Consider the following 20311-nt stretch of genomic DNA (forward strand, 5'->3'; position numbering starts at 1 on the left):
TTGCTTTTGGAATTCACAGGCTAAAAATGGTAGAAGATTTTCACTATCTGTAAAACCGTATACTGAAGAGTGTAGTGACAAAAACTATGTATCAATCTTAGAGCAGATTCCAGCTTATTTATCCTTGGCAGAAATATACTTTTACAAAAACGATTTACACCTTTTTTGTGAAAGTGAGATTATTATAAAATTCTGTATCCTCTATACCATCACTCCAACACTAAATATCTAATCAAAATAAACAGAACCATTCTTTAAGAGGTGGAGGAGTTAACTGGTCTGGGGATGATGATGGATAAAATTCAGGGAAAACAACAGATTTTGGCAGTAATGTGCAAGACAATGATGTGCAGAAGATTATGGTTTCATTGTATATAAGGCCTTAATCAGGCAGCATATGACCTAACTGTACATATTAATTCATATGCAGTCTGTTCAAGGCCTTATATAATGAAACCATTAACTTCTTACCATTTTCAGCCTTGAATAGGTTGCATAGGACCTAATCTAACACAGTAATTCACTGCAGCCTGATCAAGGCCTTATACAATGAAATCATAATCTTCTACAACAAAATTATAGATTCAAAGAGATATTGGAAAGGGTACAGAAATGACTATGGTGATTTCTGGTCTGTAGAATGTTGAATATGAAAAAAGATTGAATAAATGCAATATACAGAGTCTAGTGAATAGCAGGAGGAGAAGGAGAGGATATGAGTGACACAGAGAAGTTAGTAAGAGGTTTATCACAAGATTAATGTGGATGAGGTTTTTCACAGAATGGAAGAGTCAGGTGGGAGAAGAGAGGCCATCCATGAAAGCTATATAAGGAGAGTGTAAGAAGAGATAGGTCCTTTGCATGGAGAGTGGTGGGTGATTGGAATGCACTGCCTGAAAGATGGAAAAAAGCAAGGAGAAAGATGGTGAAAGCATTTAAGGTAAGGTATAATGAACTCATGTGTGTGACAGTGGACCTCAATTGTGAATGTGATTCTATGGAAGTCTGATGATGATGATGATAATATATATATAATTTTAAATGATAATAAGGTAAAATTTTGAAATAAACATTAACATATCAATTTTTTTACACTTTAAAACAATAACAATGACATAATTTCAATGGTATTAATAAAACAATGTTAAAAAATAACCTAATGTATATTTTTTTAATCATTTGATTCTGCCAGAGACCAGACTAATACTGTTTATATTTATATCACACAAGTAAATTCAGGATATTTTAGAAACACAGGATTCATTTTATTAATATCAAATATAATCTTAATGTATTGACTAAAATCAAATTAAAATACTTCTAATATCTCTGTTTAAGGAAAAAATGCTGAGTTGAAGTTCTGTCACTTCTTTTTTTTTTTTTTTTTTTTTTGCCTGACTTAAGATAAACGTTTGACTAACATAAATAATTTCCATAGTAATTTATTAGTAATATAATAAAATATATATTACAAAGGTAACAAAGGATCCTTCAACAGACAATTCTTTGGTTCAATTTATGTTTGTATGACAAAACAGGGCAGGTATAAAAGAACACTGCAGCTGAAACTTTTTGTAGTTCAAATAAACACTGCAATAATTTCTCTATGTGGCAAATAAAGGAAGGAACTAAATGTAATAACAAAATCAGTTTTCTGCATTACATCAAGGATAATATCCTCCTAATTGAGTGCTCTGACAACAGGAAGTATATTTCTCTCAAACCCACTAATGAAAATGAATTTCTTTTGCACAAGCACATTTCATTTTATTTCTTGTGTCTGAATGTTTTACATTTAACTTCTTGGTTGAATGAAATAAAAATTGTAATCTAAACACTTTTAATTTCTTTATATTTTTAAAAAACTGTTTTAAAAATTGATAATTAAATCTTCTCATGTAGATCCATTCTCCAAAAGAATTAGGAAGAATTCTTTTAGCTCTAGCTTTTTGAAATTAGTAAACATCCAGTGTTTCCACCCTTAACCTTGACTAATATAGGAATTCATGGTTAATGACTGTTTATAAATTTTGGTTAAGAAAGTAAGGCAGAAAATTACTACTATCTAGCATTCATAATCCTAACTGTAAATCTCAAAATGTCAGAAACTGTAAATTTTCATCATTAAATTCCTGACATGCACCCTCAAAGGGGTGTATGATACAGGATATGATATGATATGATTTACAGGATATGGTAGTACTACATGAAAAAGTTACATCATCACTAACTTCCTAACTACAAATTTTCCTCCAAATCAATCTGTTACCTGTGAAGACTCCAACATTATCAGATCTTATATTTCCGTCTTCTAAGGCACTTTTTACTGTATCAATCCACCTATATCTTGATCTTCCTCTGGGTCTTCTCCCTGACAACCTGGCAGAGAACACTTGTTTTGATAGACAAGTTTGATAGAGTACCTCATTATAAGTTGACAGTCAAACTAGAGCAGATGGAATTGGATATTAGACTAGTGCATTGGATTGGAGACTGGCTATCTGATAGGTATCAGCAAGTTGTGTATGAGGGAGCGATATACAGGTAAAGGAAAATCACTAGTGGAGTGTCTTAGGGGCCTGTTTTATGGCCATTACTGTTTAACTTGTATATTAATGATATTGATGAAGATTTGGATGGAGATATTCAGTTGTTTGCAGATGATGCAAAGTTGGGATGAACCATGAAGAGTAGTGAAGATGTTATGGCCTTACAAGAAGACTTGAATAAATTGAGTGATTGGACACAGAAATGGAGATGTGAGTTCAATGTTGCAAAATGTAAGGTTTTAAAATTTGGAAACCAAAGATGGGATGCAGACTTTATGCTTAGTGAGGATATATTGTTGGAGGTGGAGGAAATAAGAGATCTGGGGGTGATAGCGGATAAGGATCTGAAATTTAGGGGACACATAGCCAAAATTGTGAAGACAACACAAAGGCTTCTGGGAATGATGCAGAGGACACTGACGTGTAGAAGTAGGGAGATTCTTGTTCTATTATAAGGCTTTGATTAGGCCACACATGGACTATTGTGCCCAGATTTGGTCACCGGGTTTTCAGAAAGATGAAGAAATGGTGGAATGGGTCCAAAGGTGACTGACTAAGGTAGTTTCTGACCTCTGGAATGTCGAGTATGAGGAAAGATTGAGAAGTTGTAATTTGCAGAGTCTGATGGACAAGAGGAAGAGGGGAGATATGATAGAGACCTACAAGTTGGTAAGGGGTTATAGGATTAATGCTGGAGAAGTTCTACAGAGAATAGTGGGAGATCAGGGGAGAACCAGAGGTCATACCTGGAAACTGTATAAAGAGGGGAGTATGGGAGTGAGAGCCAGGTTTTTTTCGTGCAGAGTTGTGAATGATTGGAATGCCTTGCCTGAGAGTGTGGCGTCTGCAAGGAGTTTGAGAGTGTTTAAGACATGATATGATGAGCTGTGTGTGTGATAAAAGGACCACCCAGATTAGTCTTTGACTCCATGAGGTCTTGGGGTAATAATAATAATAATTTTACTAATCTTTCCTCTCCCATTCTGATTAAGTGACCATACCACCTGAGATTAGCTCTGCTAACACATTCCTGGATGCTGACAATGTCAAGTTCTTTCCTATTATCCCCATTTTTAATATGATATTGCCATGATGCCATCTGTTCACATCCGTAATCTTTCTCATGACCCTCATATCTGCAGTCTCTAGTGTTTGGGCAAGTGTTTTATTTCTAACGAATCTCTCTCTCTCTCTCTCTCTCTCTCAGATCCATAAGTTAAAATAGGCTCAAACATTGTTGTATACTGCTAATTTAGCGTTTTACTAATTTTTCTCTTATTCCATATAAATTTATTCAGTAGACTTCCTACCATACCAGCTTTGTTGATTCTGTTGTCTATTTACATATTTAATTTACTATCTTCACTAAAAATCATGTATGAGTAGCTGAAGCAATTTACTTGTTCTATAGGTTCTCCATTCACAATGCAGTTGGTATTTTCAATGATTCTGCTTATTTTCATTGTCTTTATCTGGTTATTGCTGACCTCCATATCATATCTATTACAATAGTTACTCAATTTAGTCAGGGAATCTTGCAGACCTGTACTGGATTTATTTAGAAGTATAACATCATCTGAATAAAGTAAAGAACTGAGATTAACCTTTCAAATTTTGATATCATGTATAATACCATTTTCCTTCATAATGTGATCCATATACATGATGAATAACAGAGGAGATAATGCACATCCTTGTCTGACATCAGATTTAAAATTAACCATCTTCTACTTAAGTCAATTCTAACTGCTGATTTACAGCTCAAATAAAGACTAAATATTGCTTAATATAATGCCCCATTGACACCATACAACTGTAGTGTTTTGAATCGCTTTTCTCTTGGGCACCTTGTCATATGCCTTTTCCAAATCTACAAAACCTAAATAGAGATCTTTGTTATATTTCCACAATTTCTCAACTATTTGTTGAAAGTGAAAATGATCCTGACAGCCTCTATTTGGTCTGAATCCAGCTTGTTCTTCATCAAGCTTTTTCCATAATCCTTCTCAACAGTTTCTCAAGTATACTTCCATAAATCTTACCAGGAACACTCAGTAGGGAAATACTTCTGTAATTCTCACATTCAGTTTTATTTCCGTTTTTATATATGGGTACTATGAGAGCTCTACTCCAATCATCTGGAATTCGTCCTTCTGTTCAGGCCTTCTGAACTTATGCAGTGCAGCCACTGTAAGACTTTTATACCTTGATACTTGAGCATTTCTAGTTGGATATCATCTACTCCAGCTGCCTTTTCACATTTCAGGCTTTTGATGGCTTTTTCTACTGCAAGTATGGATATGTATTCCTCATTGCATATCTATTGAGTGTTTTTTTTACCACTGTGCTGTCATCACTGCTTGTTTCATTTAGCAATTTTTCAAAGTAATTACTCCATACATCAAGGATATCTTTTTCTCCAGAGATTTTTCAACAACCTCCAGAATATCTTGCCACCTTCTTCATATTTTTTTTCTATGTTCTTATCAAAGTTTCGACATGAATTTTGTTTAGCTCATTTTACACAATGTTTTTACATTTTTCTCTAATCTCTAAGAACACAAGCTGACTTATTCACCAGGAACTTTCAATACGCCTTCTTCTTTTCGTTCACTGCCTCTTTAACTTCCAGTATCCACCATGGAGTTCTGATTTTTCTGTCCTTGCAACCTCACCACATGGCTCTCTGGCTGAATCAGTCAATGTTTTCTTCAGGGCTTGCCACTGAATCTCCAAGGTTTGGTTCCTCTTCTCAAACTCTTTCATTTTTTCTGGAATGATGTGTGTGTATTTAGTCTATAGTTCACATCTTAAAGCCGCTCAACTTTTATTTGCTTTAAAACTTATTTACACGTTCTTCTTTTCAATATAAAATTCAGTTTTATCCTGTTCAAGACTAAATAGTGATCAATCCCAATTTCAAATCCTATGTGCACTCTAGTGTCCTGCACCAGAGAGAAAACATTACTATCAACAATAACATAATCAATAATATGTGAATTCTTATCTTCTCTAAAATCTTCACCACCCAGAACTAATGACTGATCAATAGTTAGGCACATCAATTTTTCCACTATCCTTGTACAACAGAACTATCATACATTCTTTCCATTCCTAAGATGAGACTCAAGTTATGCAAACTTGTTGAAGGCCAAGCCAATTTGGTTGAACATTTTTTTAACGTATGTACTGATATTCTTTCTGTCAATAGGTTATAGAGCTGTTCTTGAACCTCATTTTCATGCACTTCTATCTCCTCATCGAATGTAGTAGTAGCACCATGCACCATATTACATACATCTAGTTGATAGATCTTCGCGAGATAAACACTCATTATTTGAAGAATCTCATCAAGTTATGTATAATATTTGTTAACTTTTCTGGGCTGTGCTTTATATATTTCATAACATCTCTTACTCTTCTTCTTCTCACAATATTCCTTCCACATCATCATCACCTTCTTCCTGTGGATCTCTTGCTTAATAAGATTGTACATCCATTTCACACCCACTCTATTTTAGAACCCTAGGGACACATTCAGATACGGCATCAATTAAGCACCTTTTCAAAGCTTCCTAAGCATTGCTGATATTATTATTATTGCACCCTCCAAGGAGTTGGCAGACTCATCATGGGAGGATCATTCAACTGACAATATATTTATCATATAGAATCTTAAAATCCTTAACATTCCTTGCATTAACAATATATTCTGGTAATGCATTCCATTTACCGACAATTCTCCATGTAAAAAATTACTTCCCCACATCCCCTCCTCACCACACCTCTTACATAACTTCAAGGGATGACCTTTGGTTTTTCCCCCTCTTGCCTTCTACTCATTTTATAATGTCATCTGAATTAATCTGATAAAATCCTCTCACTAACTTAAATGTCTCTATCATATTATCACCTCTTTTTCTCCTATCCACCAAACTCTGCAATCCACATTTTTTCAACCTTTCTCCATAGCCAGCAGTCCAAAGTCCTGATATTGTCTTAGTCACTCACCTCTGGACCCTCTCCAATGTCTCCACATCACACCGAAAACCAGATGACCAAATTTGAGCATAAAAGTCCAAGTGTGATCTGACCAGTGCTTTATAGAGTGGCACAATCTCTTTCTTATCCCTAAATGTTAGAGTACTTCTTGTGCAGCCTTTGCAATGCTAGCAATATGCCCTCTAAACCTTAGTCTACTGTCAACCATTAAATCTCCCAAATCTCTAATCTCATCCACTTTCTGCAGTACACCATCATCGATATAGTACACAGCCTTATATTTCTGCACTTCAAAATGCAACCCTTGCACTTAGTGATATTAAAACTATAATTCACTCCTTTGTCCAAGTAAAAAGTCTATTCAAATCTTTCTGAAGGGAATTAACATCAGCAGTGCTACTTATAATTCTTACCAACTTTGCATCATCAGCAAACAAATGCAGCAAATATCTTTCCCATTCAGTACCTGATACCATGGAACCAAAGATGGTATTCTCCTGAGTATGTCATAATTTTAAGCTTTGTATTTCAGCATGTGCTATGTAAGTCTAAAAAAAAAAAACATTTCATTCAAAGGAAAAATGCCTATCCAAACTAAAATAATATTTTAAGTTTGGATAGGCATAAAATAATAAACAATGAAATAGTTGAACACATCAATATTTTAATTATTTGAGCTATAAATTAAGTTACAGTGAAGATTTATGGCATTTCTAAAAAAATTAACAAATTCTCCAAAGTAAATGGAATAATAAATAAAACATTGTGGCCAGCAACAGTCGCCAAAACAAACAGACTAAGAATCTATAATATTTTATCAAAACCAACATTATTATATGGCTGTAAAGTATGGACAATAAGAGAAGGCGATAAGAAAATAATCACAGCAGCAAAAATGAAATATGTAAGAACAGCAGGTTATACAGGACTAGATAAAAAGAGAAATGAAGACATATTAAAAGAACTAAACCAAACACCAATAATGGTATAATAGAAAAATACAGAACCAAAAAGAAAGAGCACCTAAAATGAATGAAACAGAGGCAGATGGATGAAACACTGTACCAAGACTGAAATAGGTCACGTAGGCTAGATTTGTTAAAGGAGGAAGAATGTTGTATACATTTCATGTTATAATGCATAAAGCAGATTGTTAAAACATGCCCTCTCCCTTCCCTTTAACAATCAATGCTAACCACAAAAAGGGCTCTTCCTCCTAGCACTCACCAACTTCATTATCACTCACATCTTATCACCTCCCCATCATGAAATGAAACAATTTTATACTCTATTCACTAATTTGGGACATTCCCCATTACAAGTTTGTAAAACATTCACTGGTTGAATGTTTCTGCACTCTCCAGTCAGTAAGTTGGAGAGTGCAGATGCTATCTACTTGGCAAAGCAGGCCAGCAATTACCTTCCTTACTGTTCTTTCTACTGTTGATGTAACTGACTATTATTTCCCAATGTACACTGCTTGATAACACCTTCTTCCACACTGCATGCCTAATCTCATCATTCATCATTTTACATCTACCTTATTTAACTTATTGACCTTTAGAATACATTTATACATTTTGCTATTAAGTACTTCTTAATGCTCAAGTAGCACTGATCTTCTTTCTACCTAATCCAAACATTACTGATCCTGCCCATCTTACAAATTGAACATAAATAGGCATAACTGAAGATTAAAGAAATGGATGACTTACATTAAATAAAATAATTTAATTTGTAGAATTTTTGATGTATGACATCTTCAGTATAACTACAAAAATCGAACAAAATAATATACAATTGACAGAAAGATTCTAAAAAAAAAAAAAGCACCATGACAGGTTGACTGTTTGTTACCTTTTTTATTAAGGTAACAAATGGTCAACCAGTTCCTAATCTAAAAAATAAAAATAAATAAATTAGGAAATGGCTTTTCAATCTGCTAAGCTTTTCTATCTCCCTTAAGGATGGTAGTACTTGTGCAGTGTTTTGAAAAGTACTACCTCCCATAAGAGATACTATGGGATTACTACCTCCTGTATGGAATACAGTACTTTTCGCAACACTGCACAAGTACTATCATCCTTAATCTGCTAAGCTTTTCTATCTCCTTAAGGAGATAGAAAATCTTAGCAGATTGAAAAGTACTAATTTATTTATTTATTTATTAAAATTAGGAATTGGGCAACCATTTGTTACCTTACAAAAGTGATTTTTTTTTAATCAGAGCCACGTTCAGCACTTAGGCAGAGGGTGCTGTGTGAGAAGTATATTACAGTCTCCAACGAAGGTCAAGGACATTGTGAATAAGGAATACAAAAAGGTATAGGATTAATCTTAGAGGGGAATTTTACATAGGCATGTAGAATGTTCAGGGTCTACAGATGGGTACTCTTATTATTGTCTATAAAGAGATGGAGAGGTATAAAATTGACATCATGAGAATTACAGAGACCAGATGAAATGGAGAAGGTCACTCAAGCATCATGGGATAGCTGTGATACTCAAGACAATTCAAGCAAGAACCCTTCTTGGTTATAATCCCATTAATGACAGGATACCTTGTATTAGACTTATGGCTCATCCTACAAATGTGTCAATCATGGTAATTTATGCACCCCACACACAAAATTCCTCACTCTTTTCATCAGGCCTATGAAAACTTATACGTTGTTTCAACAAGGAGGGATGTACTTTACATCTTAGGAGACTTTAATGCAAAAGGAGGAAAGAGTATGAGAGTTAGGCCCAAGTATGGCACGTTTGGTCTGAGTGAACATAACACCCATGATGAAAGACTTGGAATTTGCCCATGCTAACAGATTAGTTATTGCCAATACCTGCTTCCAGAAACACCCATGGCAGACCTATACTTGGACATCTAACACAGATAGCTCAAGGTATTAGATACCTTGGTTGATTACATCCTAGCTCCAATGGTGGAAGACAAGTATGCACATCCCTGATGTGCGTACTTGTCCTGGAGCAGACTTTGGTACAGACCATTAGCTAGTAAGAGCCAAAATAAGACTAAGACTCTAAAACCTTCCAAGCCAGGCACATCCCACTAGACTGGATGTCAGAGTAAGAAGAAATATCAACTCAATTGGATGATTTGTTGGAGACTAGTGAGGAGAAATCACCAGAAATGCTTTCGGAAGGAGTCAAGGTTATAATACAGAATACAGCCAAGAAGTATCTCAGCCTAATTAAGAAGACCAGGAGACCCATAGATATCACATTCAATGTGGGATCTAATCAAAAGAAGGTGGTTGGAGAAACAAAGCGATACAGGGACTGAAGAATATAAGCGATTACATAGAGAAGTCAGAAGAACCATCAGACAAGATAAGGAAACGTTTTGTACTAATATATGTGAAAAGATAAGAGTTCCAGATGAGGAAGCACAATTACAAAAGGATGTTTTATTTAGTTTGTGACCCAAAGCACAAGTTAAAGCCTAAGAACTACAGGTGGCACCAGCGAATAATTAACGTTAAATTTATACTCCCGCATTTTATCGTAACTGCAAGTGTTTTTTGTACAAAATAAGCAGCAAATGGAAAAGTAACAGAAGGTACTAAGCAGCCGACTACTACAGTACAACTCGTAAGTAACCATAGCCCATTAAATCTGCTATATTTTACAACTAAAAAACAGACACGTGAAAGCGCTATGCCTACCGTCCAAAATAAAGATGGCAGCAACAAAAGCCAACAACGGAAGACTACCTCGAGTCCCGTCAGCGTAGCGTCGCAGATTACCAACAAACCGAATGACATTAAGAAGTGCCGCAGCTGTGAAACCGAAGTCAAAGAAGGGAAAAAAGGTATAGTGTGCAATTTCTGCTGCAACTGGATACATATTTCTTGCGCAAAAATAAATGAATCAGCACACAAGCTTTTCACCGATCTAAACCAGCCCTACTTCTGTACGATGTGCCTCTCTTCTGTAAAACAGATACTAAACCTAGGCAAAAGAGTCACAAACCTCGAGCAGCAGCTTAATATCGTGATTGATACCTTCTCCTCCAAAATCAGAAAGTTGGAAACTAAGCTCGAGATGCTCAATGATCAGTGCCCGACCGCAAGTGCACCAATGCCTGCTAACGAACTTCGTGAACTAATCACATCATCGATACACTAGTCGCTCAAGGCCAAAAATAGGAAACTCAACGCTGTTATCCTGAACTTTCCGACAGAAAATGGTAAATCCCTAAAAGAAGACATCGGCAAATTTGCAGGAGAATGCAATTTCGATCCCAGAAACATCGTCAAATGCCATCGTATCAGACCCATAAACAAAAGAAAGAATGGAACGAACTATCCACGCCTCATGAAAGTGACCTGTGACTCACCAATAAACACAACCAAATTTATAACAGCGATAAACAACAAGCTAAAGGACACTTGCCCCCAGTCGCTTATACGTGCTCGACCTGATTTAACCTTTGCCCAGAGAGAACAAAGATGCCAACTCCGAAAACAACTAGAAGAAAAATGCCAAAATGGAGACAACAGTTGGGTAATAGACTACAAACAATCCAAACTAGTACAAAAACCAAGTGACGCCAGTAGCCACCAAGAACACCAGCATGCAGGCACTGCATAGGAAACGTGCAGGACCTTTGGGGTCAAATCCATGTCTCACAGAACCTTGCATATCCACTTCACCAACATCCGTGGCCTCAACTCTAACCTCAACAGCATCCACTACCACCTGCGGTCCACCAAACCCCACCTACTCTTTTTAACCGAAACTCAAATCTCACCTTCCCCCAGCACTACTCATCTCAACCTTCCTAACTATACACTATTTAACTCTTTTTGACCCAAGGGTGGCATCTGTGTATATATCTGATCTGACATACCCTGCCAGAGAACAACTAGCTTGGAATCGCCCGACTTCGACCTTCTTTGGCTGAAGATATCCTTCCCCCACTCAGTCAAATTCATCTGCTGTCTCTATCGCTCTCCTAATACCACCAATCACTCAGCGCTCTTTCATTTCCTCTCCTTAAGAGTTGATTTTCTCCAGTTCCACTCTTCAAACAGCGAAATCATCTTCCTGGGTGATTTCAACGTCCACAACACCAATTGGCTTTCCTCTTCCAGTCATACAGATCCTGCAGGTAGAGATGCTGAAACATTTGTAGTCACTAATGACCTCACGCAAATTGTTCAAAAACCGACCAGAAACCAGATAACCCAAACCACTCCCCAAATACCCTAGATCTCTTACTTACTAATGACCTCTCCAAATATGCAGTGAATGTAGTAAGTCCCCAGGGTAATTCTGACCACAACTTAGTGCTTATCTCCTTTCCCATGCAACAACACCTACACAGTTACTCCCACACAAGAGTAGTTTGGCATTATAATAGTGCCAAATGGAACAGTCTCCGAGATTACTATGCTTCATTCCCATGGTTAGACTATTGTTTCCGGTCTTCCAGTCCAAATATGCACCGAACGCATCACCAAAGTGATCCTCGCTTTGGTGATCCTCCATGAAAGCATATATTCCCCACACTACTCAGACCTACCATCTCCTAACTAAACCCTGATTCTCCAAAAAATGTGCCAAGGCTGTACAAATGAAATATCAGGCATACCACAACTGGCTCAAATCAAGAACCCCATCCTCATTCAGTGCCTACACTGAAGCCCGAAACAAATGCAAGAAAACTATCAATACTTCCAAAACAGATTCTGAATGAGCAAAAAGCAGGATGCTTGCAGCCTGTCCAAATGGCAGCCGTGCCTTTTGGTCCCTTGCCAAGGCAATTGGCCGTAACTTCTGCCCTACACTATTCCGACCTCTATCATACCCAGATGGCTCATTTGTAACATCACCCATAGAAAAAGCTAACCTCCTGGCATCACACTTTGCCTCCAATGCACACATAACTGACAATGGCAAATGCCCTCCAGTCATAACTGCCCAACATACAATGCCCCCTATATCCTTTTGCCAAAAAGACATCACAAACCTGCTGTCTAAATTAGACACAAAAAAGTCTCCTGGCCCAGACGGAATTCCTCCAATTATCCTGAAGGTCTGTGCATTTGAACTGACTCCTATCCTAAGTCACCTGTACACACCCTCTTACTCCACTGGTGTATATATATATATATATATATATATATATATCCCACCTGAAAACTAGCCTATATTCAACCCATTCCTAAAAAGGGTGAAAAATCACTGCCATCTAACTACCACCCTATCTCACTCACTTCAGTCCTATCTAAAGTAATGGAGAAAATCGTCAACTCTCAAATTCTAATCTACCTTGAAGGTACCCGCTATTAAGCGACCACCAGTACGGATTCCGCCAAAGCCGTTCAACAGGAGAACTACTCTCATACATCACCCATCACTGGACAAACACTATGGAGAAATTCGGCAAATCCCAAGTAGTTGCACTTGATATCTCCAAAGCCTTTGACCGAGTCTGGCACAAAGGCTTACTAAGCAAACTCCCATAATTTGGACTGCCTCAGAACTTCTGCAGATGGATTGCCAGCTTCCTATCTGGGTGCACACTGTGTGATGGTAGACGGCTCCCTATCCTCTCACCATCCAACTAATGCTGGGGTCCCTTAAGGCTCAGTTCTCTCACCGACCTTCTTCCTTCTATATATCAATGACCTACTTCAGTTGACCTCTAACCCAATACACAGTTTTGCAGATGACAGCACACTACATTCCTCCCTTTCATTTGACAAACCCTACCCTACACAACTCACTTTAACCCACAGAACATCAACCACCACTGCCCTTAATTCCGACCTCCAAGCCATCCTCCGATGGGGCTTAGACAACCTTGTCAATTTCAACACTAGTAAAACCCAGTTCTGTCTTATTTCTCACAAAAAAGAACCATTTTCCCCCAGCACTGTTTTCGACAACACTCATATTCACAGACAAGACAAAATTTCTCTTCTCAGAATTACCTTGACATCAAGCCTCTCCTGGCATAAACACATCACAACCATTGCATCCTCAGCTTCCAAAAAACTAGGTTTTCTCTTTCGCTCAAGATGCTACTTCACCTCTAAACAGCTGTTAACACTATAGTCACAAATCTGCCCAGCTCTCGAATACTGCTCTCACATCTGGAGTGGGGCTCCAAAAAGCTTCCTCAAAATGCTTGACTCAATACAGAGAAGAGCAATTAGACTAATAAATGACCCATCCCTCACCAACTCACTCCCCCCACTTTCACACAGATGCTTGGTCTCTGCAATCTGTATATTCTATAAATACTTTCATGGGAAAGGTTCATCTGCCCCACCCTGTACTAAGCCCATTGGAACATGTACAGCTTCTGCCCAACATCCTTTTACAGTACACCTCGAAACCCACAGAACAAGTTTCTTCTCCTCCTCATTCATCCCTGCTACTGCAGTACTGTGGAACAGTCTTCTCCTGACGTATTTCCCAAAGAATACAATATACAGGCGTTCAAATCAAATGTAAACAAGTTTCTCCTTTCACAACCCATCACCCATATACGGTATTAACGTACTATAGGTTGACCAGTCAACCTCCTGTATATGGGCCTAACATAAAAAAAAAATTTTTTTTTTAAATAAAAAAAATTGAATGTCATACTAACAGAAGAACTGGAAATCAAAAATTGGAAAGTATATTGTGAGGAATTGTAGAACAGAGAGGATAAACAAAATTTGGAGGAGCCCTCTCACCAGGAAAATCTCGATTTGGAACCTCCTCCACTTAGGCATGAGATTGAAAGAGCAGTTAAACAGCTTAATAGCAATAAGGCCCTGGGTGCAGATAGAATCCCAACAGACTTAATTAAAGCTACAGGGGATGGAGGAATACGAATGTTTCATATATTGATTACAAGGATATGGGAGACAGGATCATGGCCTAGAGACTGGAAGAAATGAGTTTTCATACTACTACATAAGAAGAGAGATATGAAAGATTACAAGAACTATAGAACTATTAGTTTAATATCTCATGTAAGTAAGATTTTATTAAAGATCATTCTACATAGTGTTCAGGCAGAGATGCCTGAGGAACAAACAGGTTTTAGGAAAGGTAAAGGTACCAGAGATCAGCATTTGCTTGGACAGATCATAGAAAAGTATAAAGAATTTAGACTCCCTATGGTAATGTGTTTCATAGACTACTCTAAAGCTTTTGACTATGTGCAGCATGTGAAACTGTGGGAAGTAATAAAAAAGTGGGTTTTCATCAACACACTATCAGGCTGATAGTTAACTCGTGGAGGGGGAGCAAGAAGCCATGGTAAGAACATGTGTTGGATTAACCAAATGGCTTCAGGTTGGAAAAGGAGTTAGGAAAGGATGTCTACTTTTTCCTCACTTGTTTAGTTTCTATGCTGAAGACATTATGCGTGTAGCATTGGATGAGCTCAAGAGCAGAATTAGGATAGGTGGTAGATTGATCAGTAATATTAGGCATGCTGATGATAGAGTACTCCTCTGTAATGACCAGGAAGAACTAAGACAAATTCTTGACAAAGTTAATGAGATCAGTAAGAATAGAGGACTTCAACTCAATTCTAGCAAGACAAAGATTATGGTTGTCAAAAGAAATACAGACAGGGAAGCTCTTGAGAAACAAGTGTACCTTAAATGGAGAAAGAATTGAGGAAGTCAGCAATTCGAGTACCTTGGATCCATTATTAATGCAAAGAATTGCTGATCAGAAGATATCAGAAGATTAGGAATGGGCTAAAACAACAGTTCAGAGACATTTCTAAAATCTGGAAGGATTGATCTATCTCCACAGGAACAAAGGTGAGGATTTTAGATGCAGCTGTTTTTCCAACAGCAACTTATGGATGTGGACTTAGAACCGAAAGACATCTGATAATAGATGGATAGCTGCTTTTGAGATGTAGTGTTATAGAAGGCTGTTGAGGATATCATATATTGAAAGGTGGACAATGGGTGCTAGAAAGGACTGGTAGAACTTTAAGTCTCATCTCCTTAAGGGTATTGACAGAAGACATTTGAAGTACTTTGGACACATTGAAAGGATGGAAGGAGGACTTCTCAGAAGATAAAGTTCCTCGAAAAAGAAGAAGGAATAGACTGTCAATAAGATGGCGAGATAGATGAATGGTGTGTCTGGAGTGACTGATCTTCAGAGAGTTGAAGACTCCAGAAAAGCATACATCAGGACCACATGGCGAGAATCTCAGTGACCATACGGCAGCTTGATGTCCAATGAACAGATGAATGGTTGGATGGATGTCATTCTTCCACACTCATTTCTTCTCCTACTTGCCACATAATGAAAGAATTCCTTCAGATTTTCCTTGGATCTCAGAGCTAATCTCTTGTCATATTCAAGTTTTTCCTTCCTTAGAATGCTAGTCAATTCCTGGCCCAAGTCTTACATTGATCATGCATCTGTTCTCCATACCTTCCCTCATACTTCTAGTATAATCTTTTTTTCATCTGCTGTTCCCATTTAATATCATTAGTCATCCACTTTACACCAAACTGTGTTATCTTTTTTGCTTATGGAACTTGCCATTGCTGCAAATAAATATTTTTTAATAGTTTCTGTGCACCTGTACACCATGATATCTAACCCATCTAATTCTTCCAACCACAGAACTGTCCCAAGCTGATTTCTAAGATTATTATAATAACCAGCCTGAGAATTCCACTTAAATTCCTTTCTCCTAGATACTTCTGCATATCTATTCATCCTCTAGATCAAGACAACATGATAACTCTCTTCAGCAGGGGGGTAGTGATAACATCTCTGTTCTGATGATATGATCAAATCCAAAACTCTTGAACCTCTTGTTCCTTCTACCTCATGTTGCCTATGACATTTATCCCTTAAGAATTCCAGAAATTCCATTCCCTTACTATTACATGCTGTTCCCTCTTCCCAGTTTATATTGCTGTAGTTAAAATCTCCCATTATGATAATTTGCTTTGCACTTGCCAAACTCTACTACCTAAACATCTCCTGCTCTTCACCCTGTGTGTGTTCCCTGGCTTATAGCAACATTCAATTAAGTATTCAAATATCCTGTTCTGCCCACTTTCACTTAATACCTTATGCTCTCACTACTTCATCTCCAGCTGCTCTCAATAATTTCGCTGATACACCATCAGCTCCAGGAGCATTTCCTTTTGGCAGCTGTTCCATTGCTGATATCACTTCACTTTTCATTATCATGGATTCCTGAACAAATTCATCAAAAATTAAAAAATATTTTTTAATATTAAATATTATAAATAAAAATAAATAAGCTAATGCCTTTTATTCCCGTACAGGGAGTAGGTGAGGTCTTTTAACCCTATCTAGCTTTTGGAGACTGAGTGAGCAGTTCAATCTCCACTGGTAGCCAATCAGAGATAGCTGGCCCCAATGACTAATCACTAATTATAAGTAGTAACTAATGAAGAGACTAGCAAACAGGTGCTGCCATCTCTTGGTACCTGATCCTAATAGGATATGTTACTGTCTGAATTAATGTGGGTACTATGGTCGATTTTCTTGAGTTTACAGGATAAAAAAACCTGACTTTCCAGGAGAGCTTGCACAGGCAAGCTCACCTGCTTGCCTGTGCAAGAGATGGACTAACTCAGGAACTGGTCAAAGATAGGCTTAGAAAAAGTTCCTCCAGTTGGCGACTAGAGTCGCCAATATCAAATATTTTATATATATTTTTTAATATTCTCCTTTAATAATAATATTATTGAAGAGGCTGAGACTATCAATGCCACTAGTTCATCTCCATTTCTGATATTCCAAGCACATTCACATAAAGAAACATCAATGCATTTTCAGTGTTTTTATACCTATTATTATTCCCTTCAGATTTTACTGGACTCTGTATTATAATATACCTTACCACCCACTCCCTTCTCCCAAGTGGCCTCTAGTGTAGAGGCCACTTTTTCTACCATCCATCCTGAAAATTCTAGTTTCCCTGCATTAGCACTCTCACTTGTCCAGAGAACAACATGCTCTCTAGATGCCTGCATGCTTCCTCATTCAAATTCAATCCATCGCTTCCATACAGTTCCTTTCTATCCTTAAATGCACTCCACATAATCCAAGCCTGTCATTTCACACATTCTCAATATTATGCCATTCATTACTGATGCTCTTTTCCTAAACTCTGTATTATCATATCTGGGTAACATGTTCACTATATTCCCTCTCACACACACACTTCTGCTGTACAACCTCAAGCATTAGTCTCGGATCTCTTGCCAAAAGATTCACACTACCTCTCAGGTCATTTGTATTCCTCCCATTGCAATCATCTCATCCACATTTTCTCCTTGCTTAATTACCATAGTCTCACTGTCTAATCTTTCCTCCAGGCAAGCACTTCTCTGGTATTCTATTTTGCACTCTACAAACTGTTGAATCTTCATGCAACACATCTCATACTGCTTCATTCCTTCCTTGCTCACCTGCTCTCTCTCTCTCTGTACACTCCCACTCATCTCTCCATCTTAGCTTCTGTACTATCTTGCCTTCTTCTCATTCTCTTCTACTGATTCTCCTATTCTTTCTCACTCCTACTCTTGTTCACCTAACATCATTTAGACATCCCAGTCTCCCAATCTCTTCTTTCTAAAATAAGTTAGAATATTAAGAATAAGTAAAAATAAGTTATCCATTTATTTCATCTCTAGTATTACCACCCATATGATTATTTCATGGTCACTTTCTTCAATTGGAGGCACATTCAACTCCTAATTCACAATAAGATCCTCTAGTGAAAGGATCAAATATAAGACTCTTCACTCCTCATGTGTCCTCCATTACATGCTACCTGAAACCTCTCAAAAATTCCAGAATTCATTTTCCTTGCTCTGGGCACAATTATCATTATTCCAGTCTATATTACCATAATTAAATCATCAATAATGATCATCCTTCTTTTTTTTTTACTAACCAATCTGCCAATATAATCCCTTGTCACAACCCTCCACATATCCAAGCCCATAGTAATATCACACTAAATCTCTCATGCTGTCTGCTTCACACCACTCTCTTAAAATAACTGGAATCGTCTTTTTTGCATCTCCAATTGATGTAGGCACAATTCTTTGTTATCATTGACTGCACTCCCTTCCTTGTCCATTTTACCCTCATGTGAAACACTATGCCTCATCTCTGTTTTAGTTAGTATATCATCTTCATCTAATGGTACTTCATTTATATACTAACATTTTCAGGTAAATCAACTGATAATGTAACAATTTTATTCTACTTATTTCTGATACTCTGGCATTGGTAAACACTCACTTTTGAAGCTATAATTAGTTGTATCAATGTCATCTCTCAACTGTGACCTCTCCTCACACTTGACCTTGGTCGTCCTATCATTGTTCAATCTATATTTTTCTCCAATATTATCCAAAACTAAACTACTCTACTTATGTCAAGTCATCCCCCTTCTTATACTATCACCCTTACACACACATCCTTATATATGTTTACCTGCTTAGGCATAGTAACCCAGGACACCTGACACCTTGACAAAATTGTGAATTCTATGAATGACAGGGATATAATTATAACTAATTCACAATACTTAGTATATAATAAGTATCATTAATCAATATTCAGTAACATACAACATATGACTATGTATTTTCCAGCTCATATTCCAGTCATTTTTGCCAATTGATTACTTGTTAACAGGAATGCAGTTGATCACATCACATTATCAGTTAGGAGAAATGATAAATTTGTATATGAATCGGAAAACATATTGCTGGATATCATGTGAGTTATGGTGTTACTATATTTCAGTTATTTAAATCATATTTTTATTCTCGATGACAGATAGCAAAATTAGTGATACACATGAAAAGTAGAATTTATAGTCAAGAGCAGATGACTTTCGTTAGAGTGTAAAAATAATTTAATGTCAGTTTTTTCTATTAATTATACTAACTGCAGTATTATTATATGTTCACAATAGGATATTGAATGGCAGATTTATAATTAAAATAAAAATCTTTCCTTTCTTACTGTGCATCAGCATTTGAGCAAAACATAATTTTCATTTTAAATTCTTTAAAATTACACTTTTAAAATTATTTGAGTGATTTGTTACATTCTGTGATCTGTAAGAAAATAAAATATTTTAGAATATTCAAACTGAAATCACAACATAATATAAATAAGTAACTATTTAATTTAGGAATTTATACATTATACATTTACTGTAGCAGATTCCATATTAAAAAAAATCAGAGTAATCAATTCACTAAAATTAAACTTTACAGTATAAAACTTTTAATATGAAAATTCTGAATACTTATAATAAATTCTCATTCATTGCACATCAAGTTATGAAATATACATAGTCCCAATTCATTCGTATTATAATAAACACAAGTGAATTTTATTACAAATTCACTTTTCAGTTTGCACATTAGCAAATGCAACAGAAGGTCACATAAATCTTGCAGTTGTTTTTGATTAACAAAAACTATCTGTTAAAAAAGACCCACAGAGTTCAACTGCCTATATTCTATCCTCAGTCCTTTCTAAAACTGTAAGGAAGCACTATATCAACAGGAAAATTGCTGTTCAAGGCTATCTCTGAAAAGTAGTATCATTAAAAAGATTAATATCTTATCTATGATTATCGTTCTCTAAATTCTTCTTGCAGACAGATATGAAAAAAAACTAATCCATTCTACCATCTAGTGATTATCAACTATTGTCATATTACCTTTGCTCCATTTCAAAATGTGATA

General features: G+C 36.6%; 1 protein-coding gene across 9 annotated transcripts in view; it reads right to left on the reverse strand.

Moving 5' to 3' along the window:
* The window catches only part of LOC150104491 (RNA-binding protein Musashi homolog Rbp6-like), a 768426-nt gene that overhangs the window by 173259 nt on the left and 574856 nt on the right, over positions 1–20311 (reverse strand). The gene's annotated exons all lie outside the window — the stretch shown is intronic.

Source organism: Typopeltis vanoorti, chromosome 7 (assembly GCF_054136105.1).
Source record: "Typopeltis vanoorti isolate ZY-2024b chromosome 7, IOZ_Tvanoo_1.0, whole genome shotgun sequence".
Lineage (NCBI taxonomy): Eukaryota > Metazoa > Arthropoda > Arachnida > Uropygi > Thelyphonidae > Typopeltis > Typopeltis vanoorti.